The sequence below is a fragment of the Mixophyes fleayi genome, chromosome 1, assembly GCF_038048845.1.
Source record: "Mixophyes fleayi isolate aMixFle1 chromosome 1, aMixFle1.hap1, whole genome shotgun sequence".
NCBI lineage: Eukaryota > Metazoa > Chordata > Amphibia > Anura > Limnodynastidae > Mixophyes > Mixophyes fleayi.
This window is the reverse complement of record NC_134402.1, coordinates 186,560,072-186,569,089: the sequence shown is the minus strand read 5'-3', so window position 1 is coordinate 186,569,089 and position 9,018 is coordinate 186,560,072. Positions and strand designations below refer to the sequence as shown.

The window sequence follows — 9,018 nt, the reverse complement described above, 5'->3', positions numbered from 1 at the left end:
AAGTTAGGGATGACTCTGTTACAGCTTGTTATATCTAATAGTCATAATGTCAAATAATATGTAATTTCTTTGAACACATATTTTTTCTTATTTCAATAAACCAGAAAAGGATTTGCAATACTAGTGTTGGAATGAATTAACAAGAAAGCATTCAGGATTTATCTGAAATGAGCATAGACTGAGTGTCCTAGGTGATAATGTCTAGAACTCCCAATCCCTACCCCCTCCTTTCTCTCTCTGCCTCCCCCCACCCTCTACTTCAAGTTAGAAACTTTTGGATGAAGAATGTGGGAGGCTTGTACTTCTTTCTGCACCCACCAGAAGACACTCCCCTGTCCAATTTTGGTGAAGCACTACCTTTTTTTTTGCTTTCCTCTCAGGGAACACAACTTGTCTCCTTTCTTTTCTGTCCAGTCACCACTAAACAAAAGAACCTCTGGGCACTTTACCATTCTCCAGAACCTGAAGGTATATATATATATTTCTTTCTCTCTCACTGTCTGTACCCGGGGATAAGAAATCAGCCTTTCCTGTCAGATATCCTTAATGCAGTCTGCTTTTTATTTTTGTATATGACATTTCTCTTTTTTTTGACCATTCATGAAATAAGTGAATTAAAATGAGAAAGCTTGTACCAATCTATTCTGTATCCCCTAGATGGATGTTGTGGGGTATGCGTAATGCAGTTTGCTGCAATTATGCAGATGCTGGGATACTTAGAAAATAACCCTTTTAAGAAGTTTGAAATGTACAGTTACTTAGATCCAGATGTGAGCTAGCTGAAGACAGAACTGAATGGGATGTTGTTATCAGTGTAAATTCTTCCCAGTGCTTCGGCAGTTTAGGAGTATGCAGGAAACAATAGTGTAATGTCTGCATCTTGCTGCATCTCTGCATATTCGAAACATTCAATCCTGCAGTGCCTTTTTATTTGATTTACTGAACCTGAAGAGTAAGATATCTTGTGAATTGCAGTTTGCATGAATAGTGAGACAATTGACCAGGACAAAGTTCTGCTGCGCTCAGTTGGGCTCTTTGTTAGTAAAAGTCTTGATTTGTTCTATCCACTTCTTTAAATTTCTTGTAATATCCCCTTTTCCTGGCATATATGCACTGCACAGGAGGAGCAAGGGTTTTCTATTACATTTCTGTATTGGCTTTTTTTGTTTGCTTTTTTCCTATTTTCCTTCATCACTTCTTCCTTTTTTGTGCCAGCAAAGCTTTACTTCATTAAGAGACTTATGTTATTTCTTTGCTTTATGTAGCATACAAAGGAAACTCCATATTAGTTTATATGTTTTTAAACAATGTCGTTAACTGAATGAATGGACCGAAGTAAATTGGACTGTGTATATTCTATTCCACGTTGTGAGGATGTGACTCAACGTGATACATTTTCTGGAAATATTTTCAAACATAAAAGTCCAATTTCCATGTGTGCCACTTGTGTGCTTGAATAAGTTGGCTAATATTTAAATTTAAAATATGATATTAACATACAACTTTTCACAGTCCACAATTACACCAGTGTGGAAAATTTGTGACTTGTTGTTTGACGTTCTATAAACATCTAAAAAATACTGTGACTTGTTTTATGTCAATAGGTCTTTTTAGAGTTTTTTTTTTTGTTTTTTAATCAAACGCAATGTTTTAATTAGATTGGATATATATATATATATATAGTTGAATTTGTCAAGTTTTTTGCAGTGTACATTTATTTTGATACTGAATGATTTTTGTAAACTCCTGTGGTATTTCTAATTATACTTAATCACTTATACTTAATTGCATCCGGGCTTATACTGACAATAACTGACATTTCTTTCTCAGGAAAGTTAATTCATACACAGCCCTTTTATATAGCCATCGTTGCAAATGTACACTGAAACATAAGCCACTCTCGCTGCCACACCACCTTTGATACATGTTCCAAGATGGCATTGTAAAGAGGTAGCACTGTAGGTATGAAATATCTGTCTTAAGGGCATTCATGGCAATGAGATATTATACTTCATTCTATTAATTAACCTATTTCTTAATATTGAACCGAAACTTAAATCATGCAACAAAAAATATATATTTTCATTCAATTTATATAAATTGTGATCGTTTGAATGAGAGTTTTAATTTTTTTTTAAAAAAAGGGCGTGTTCCATTTAGTGGCTATTATAAAGAGATGTCCTGCAGCTGTGAATTGTTTCACAGCCATTTGAGAGGCTACAAATGAATCTGGGCGGGAAACACCTCAGGAATTTAGAATATTAAGGAAATATTCTTCAATAAATTATACTAGTGCAGAATGTAAGCCCGTTAGTCAGGAATGGGATGCATATGTTTTCTACCATACACATCTGCTAAGTAGTGTGATCCCATTTCTGAGGTTGTTAGCGCTGTGGTTCGTTCCGCAGCCAGGGAATCTACAGACAATAAATGACAATCACGTAGATGTTTGTAAGAGAGATGAATGTGTGCTTGCAGGAAACGTTATTTTTTAAAAGGTGAGACACAAGCAGAAAAAAAATTATTCTGTTATTTACCCTGTGCAAGAAGTACACTGCATGCTGTAAATGAGATTTAGAACAGAACATAGTGTCAATGCTTTGTAACAGACTGTAATATTAGAGAAGACTATAGGAGTTAATGTGAAGCATATTTATATTCCTCAGGGTCATTGTTATATTGACTAGATTTGGAACACTGTGCATAGGATTTTCATACATCTCATGTGTACTGACGTTATACAGAGTACAACGTGAATTAATAATTAATAGTATCAAAGACATTTTTTTCTAATTAAGAATAAAGAAAAACCCCATAAACTCTAGCAGTACATATTTTAGAGTATACACAACCTACATAACCCAAATTAATCAGAAATGTAGATAAAAAAAAAAGCAATCTAAAAATACATGTAGTTTGGATTTAGCACTCACTTGGGGCTTATTCTTAAAAAAAAACACTTTTGCTCTGCTTGATGTCACATGACCAAGTGCAGTTTAATTATTGGTTAGGATGGGTCTCCATAACAGTAATCTTACAAGCTGTGATAATAATGGTAGTTTGGCCACCATGGAGTAGAGTCTGCGAAAGTTCATTTAAAAACATTATTGATGTATAAAAAAGTAAGATCCGAAACAGAATTCATGCCATAATGTTTCTAAATGTGTAATTCTAAGGGTGGTCTGTCATGAGAACCTATTTGAAAAAGTATAATGAGAGCTATGCTGTCTCCAGAAGACCATAAAACACTTGCTGTTTGGTACTATTGTTTACCAAAGGCTTGTATGAGATGACTGAATGGGGGAAATTCAGTTGCCAGCGATGTGGGGCTCACTGGCGCCAATTACAGTAGAAAACTCCGCTTATTTAGAGGTGCAAGGAAAATGAGCGGAGATTTCTTTCCAATGTCCGCCAAGAAGTGTATCTTGGACATTCGCGACTTAATGAATTCCCCCCCTAAATGTGTGTTATTACACAAATGGGCGTGGCCTGTTCTGTGAATTCACACAAATGACAGACAAATTGGGTGAGTGATAAAGGTGGTTCTATGTCTTTGGCAAAACACAGCTAATATGAGTGAGAAAGACCCCTATGTATCACCCACCGCATTTTATGCACAATGTATTTCACTCCTCATTGCAGTCACGCAGAAAATGCTGTTCCTGAGAAGACCTGTCTGCTATCTTTTCTATGGTCACTATTGCAAAGTGACCACTTTTGTGATAGTGACCGGAGGGGAGAGTAGTGAGTGGTGAGGGATCTGAAGGTCACTCTAACGCAATGCTCTCCTCATAGAGCAGACCTGAAAAATTACACATACGGTAATGTACACCAGCCTGATACCGTATGTGTAATTGCCTTTTCAGAACTTATTAAATTGTGGTATTTAGCAGTCCCCATAGACTAATATGAATTTCGGAAAAAAATGCAAAGCAGCTGATATCTAACATACCTGCTGCGACGCACTGTTAATAAATGTGTACATTACTTAAATGTACGTTGATCCCCCGAAAATGGCTGTTTTCAGGGGGAATTTAATGCAAAAAAGCAATAATAAATAGGCACCAGAAAGAGAAAGATTTAGCTGCTGTGCTCTGCAATGTGCTAATTGAGAAGTTTCCCAAAGTTCAGGCAAAGCTATTCCTCCCATGAAGAGAGGTGGGAACCTTCCTAGGAGCAGCAGAGGGGAGGTTCTTACTCCCCTTCCCCTCAGTGATCAATGGCTACTTTACAGTAATTGACTTCAGAAGTTGCAGAAGGTGACATTAGTATCCTAAAGTCCTTCCTGCAGTCACAGTAGCCTGGTAACTGACAGTGTGAAGTGGAGCAGTGACAGGACAGGGAAAGGAAAGTATTTTCCCTCTCCTACCCCAACTACACTCCCCATTATTCTCTCTTTCCTACCCCTACTTCGCTCACTGTGCTCTACAGCAGTGAAAGGAAAGTGCCTGAGCATCTTGAGGGGATTATGAGTGGTTGATGGGAGCAGCAGTTCAGAAAAGGTTGGAATGTTTCAGGATGTAGGTGGGGCATTCCTCGGTCATGACAGCATCTAAATGAGTGGGACACATGTATAATTCAACCTTCTAATAAAAATTTCTATTGTGGCAACCAAGGAAAAGAAAGGTGGTGGATTTCCGCCTACACTTCAACATGAATATATGTGTCCAGACATAAAGATTCCAACACATATGTTAAAGCCTAAAAGCATGAAAAATTTGACTTGCATACTTTGTTACGCTCCTTTATGCTCTATCGGCCCACACATACGAGAAAAACATCTGTGTGCATGTAGCCTAAATGTTATGGAAAGATCTGCATTATTACATTGGTGAACATATTCCATTGATGTTTCAGTAAATACTACTTGTATAACTGAAGCCACGACGTGTCTATTATAGATGGTACCTCTCCAGCTGTTGCACCTACTTTAGATCAGCAGCTGATTCTACCTGTACTGGAAGCATTGAGATGCCGCTATTTCTGCTACACATCACGAGCTGTGGAGAGTGTGAATATTTCATCACCAGAGCCACTCACACCAGTGTGAGTGGTGTAGAGGAAATGATGGCGGTGTCCCAGCACTTCAACTGACAGGGGGGATACAGCGGCGTTGGTAGTCATAGCTTCGTAAGTGCAGCAGCTGAGATGGGGATGTAAATTAAAAGCTGGGATGGGGTGGTGTGTCAAAATTAAAAAAAATAAGTAAAAGCTAAATACCAATGTAAAACAAAAAAACTGTCATAGTCTATGATCCCCCCACCCAGGAGTAAGTTGGCAAGTAGGCAAATAGATCTATAAATCAGCTGTTTTCCAAATATCCTCAAAAAACGGCTTAAATTGGCAAACCACTGAGGTCCCGTTTTTCAGTGATAAGTGAATCTAGGAAATATCTATTTAATAAATGATGTAGAAATAACCAAACAAGTTTTCACTGGTTTGAGACACTCGAGATGAGATGAAAAGAAAAAAAATATGCATGTACAGCGCTAATGCTCAACATGAGGTCCGCATTAGGCTTCAAAGGCCATTTTTTTCGGCCCCTAGAAGGCAAGACAAAGACAGAACGAAATATGTACAGTAATATTCCTGTCCCAGCATCCAGGGTCCCTTGCTATCTCTTTTGGGCTTGGAGCGACTGTGGATATGTGGGGTGGGAATTCTCTCCTTAATCACCCCGCAGCTGCAGTGAGACCCCGCCATTTATCAGTGAGGTCTGGCATCCAATCAAAGAGCATCGCAATGTGAAAACAGAGTAACTGGCAAAATAAAATACAATGATTTCAATGTTGTTAAAGAGAATCATATTCCATAGTAGTAAACGTAAATTAATTGAAAAAACTGTGGTATGTTGAAACATACTAGCTCTCAAGGAAGGTCACTGTCAGCAGTATGACTGTACCAAAGATATATTCCATTTAGATAAATTAAACATTTTCTTTGTATAAGCAAACTTACATCAATGAATGTAAATGTATATATAAAAACAGAGCCACATGTCAAAGATCAATCTTACTGTATGAACAAAATTACTTGAAAGTACCACTAAACTCCAGAAGTTACATTTCAGATATAATCAATGGAGGTAATTAAAATTTTCCACTGAAACTCTGTGAAAAAGTAAAGTATTACCACCTCTTTCCATTACAGAGAGCTGAAACCACGCCCACATCTTCAGGGGCGTGTTCTGGTGGCATCTCACACATTCACAACTGAGAATGCAGTCATTTAAGTGACTGTGATAATATTGGTTCCGCCCTTTGATATAAATCCACCAATGCACACAGTGCCTTTCTGCACAGCAGAACTAAACTACTGTTTAGTTAGCACCTCCCTCCTAACATGGCAGCCAGCTGCAGAGAAGTCAAAGAGTGAATTGTGGACATATTTAGTTTCCAATAAGCACACCAGCTATTTCATGTATACTGCTAAGCTCATTAATACAAAACCTTTGATATATATCATACTTGCCAACTCTCCCGGAAAGTCCGGGAGACTCCCGAAATTCGGGCGAGCTGGCATTTCTCCCGGATCCTGGATATCACCGAGAATCGGTGAATCACGCCATTTTGGAGGGTGGGAGGGGGCGAGGCCAATCGCAGCATTTTGGCCCCGCCCCCGCGATGTAAATTACGTTTTCGCGGGGACGGGGACAAAATGACGCGATTGGCCTCGCCCCACCCTTTCCCGCCCTCCAGTCACGCCCCCTCTCCCGGAGGAGTTGGCAAGTATGATATATATTAACTTTAAATAGTGACTTCCCTTGCTACTAAAGTAATCCATCAAGACTGCTTATCTCTCCACATTTTTTTTTATCTTACCTAACTGAATTGTTTTAGACCTAGGGCTAAATTTACTAAAGAGCAGGTTTGTAAAACCGAGGGATTTATGCATTTTTGGGCACTTTTGAAACCATACATCGTAGCAAGTGGTTGAGGTATCTTGCCTCTCAGCATGCGCAGAGCGTGATTATCCACTAGGCTGACTAGGCTACAGCCTAGGGTGCGAGGCTTTTGGGCGGGGGGGCGCAACATTTATGGAGGTGCAAAGTTGTCACTGGGAGAGGTATAAACTGAAATTAATTTTAAAATATAAGAGAATAGTTATTCTCCAAAGTAAAAAGAAGACATGAAAGATGAAAATGTAGTATAATCTTCCCATGGTAAAGGTTGAAGGCAATAAGCCATTCTTGGCAGGCACTTGCGACTAAGTGAGTAGGAGACACAAGGACGGCGACAGGCGCAGATGTCACAGCCCCCTCCACCTTCACATATTCACCCTCAAAAGCTTTCATACCTCCATTCTGCTATACAGTTCTGATTACTAAGCTACGAGCATATTAGTCTAGGGCCTTAATCAGGCTCTGAGCATATGAGAAATAAATGTGTTAAAAAATCTCCTTCCCATTCAGTACCGGCTTGTGCTAATTAGCATCGGTCCCGGTCCTCAGGGAGGAGCGAAACATTCCTGCCCCTCCACATAGGAATTCCCAGACCGATGTAAAGTAGCATTGGGCCCTTCCTGGCACCCTTGCCAGTGGGTACCAGAGAAAAAACACGTAGCCCCTATAGTAATATTTTGATGATTTGTATACACATTATTACTAAATAATAAAATTGTGCCCCCTTTAGTAATAAATAATAAAATTGTTCCCCTATTAGACCTACAATAAATAACGTATTATCCCATTTCCTATAATACCAATTATTTAGCAAATAACTAGTTAATAATAACTTGTAGCATGAATTTAATGAGGGATTTTTTTAAAAAAAAACCAAGCATGTTAATTGACATCAACATCCCATAAAACACGTGACTTTCTTTGTCCAGAAAACATACTGGTAAAATAATTGGCTGCTGACAAAATGTACCCTAGTAAGTCTCAGTGTGTGTGTGGTAGGGAATTAGACTGTAAGTGCCACCAGTGGAGGGACTGAAGTGAATGATCACATAGGATTGCAACTGAGCACGCCCAAGATGGTTGCCTCACCGCCTGCAAAAATATAAAGTCATACTGGACTACTATTCCTTAATTTCTGGGAGTCCTCCCGGACTCCCGAGACAGCAGGGTGACCTCCTTGATCCTGCCGACTTCATTGCTGAAGTGGGTGGGGGTGGGGCTTAGTGACGTGATTTGCCGGGCCCCGCCCGCACACGTCCACCTCCCCGTGGATCTCCCGAAGGCCACGAGAAAAAAGTTGGCATTTATGTGTAAAGTTCTTTGAATACTATTGAGAGAAAACCTCTATATAAATAATAAATGAATAATTATTATTAATTAAATCTATTTACTTAATCTCTGGAAAACCAACTTCTAATGTAACATAATGTAGTTTAGTATAAATAAAAATGAAGTTTTACCTGCATTGTTCTATAACATTAACTTTTATTCTATTAATATTTTCCTTCATGGGTAAACTGTACCTATTTGATGGAACATATTATATTTAATTTCATTACTTTAATGTCAGTTGTGTTGTGCAAGGGCTGGCGATTGTTCAATTTAAAGCAGCAAACATGCATAGTTTTTTTTTCTCTAAATAGCAAGTTATATACCTTTTAAGCATGCAACTAATTTTTTAGTTGTCCTAAGAAGGCATGAAGTATGATACAGTTCACAGAACAGATTGAGCCCAGAGGTGTGTAGCAAAGCATCTCTGCTCACTACATCATTTACAATGTGACTGTGGTTGCCATGGTAATGACACAGTTCAAACCCTGCAGAATATCAGCCTGAAGAAATAAACTGCTAATTACCAAGATTCCTCTTATAGCCTGTAACAGTGATTTATGTTCAAAAACACACTTCATCTTTTTATGGGACTGCTATTTTAATATATGGCCCATATGATTTACACAGGTTCTAGGGAAGGTTAATTGGGATTAGGTGATATGACGATCTATGCACTAGTGGTAATCATCTTTTTTGATCACAGTCGTCCAGGCCTGAACTTTTTTAAATATATGTCTCTTGTTATAGATATGGATTGGTAACTTAATGGTTGTTCATTTTCTTGC

General features: G+C 38.6%; 1 protein-coding gene across 1 annotated transcript in view; it reads left to right on the top strand.

Annotated features, from left to right (window-relative positions):
* Positions 1 to 357: 357 nt before the first annotated feature.
* LOC142146196 (fibrillin-2-like) overlaps positions 358 to 9,018 on the top strand; it is a 120,321-nt gene continuing 111,660 nt past the window's right edge. Inside the window, exon 1 of the mRNA XM_075204630.1 lies at positions 358 to 468. The gene's annotated coding sequence lies outside the window, so the exon portion shown is untranslated. The remainder of the gene's footprint in view (positions 469 to 9,018) is intronic.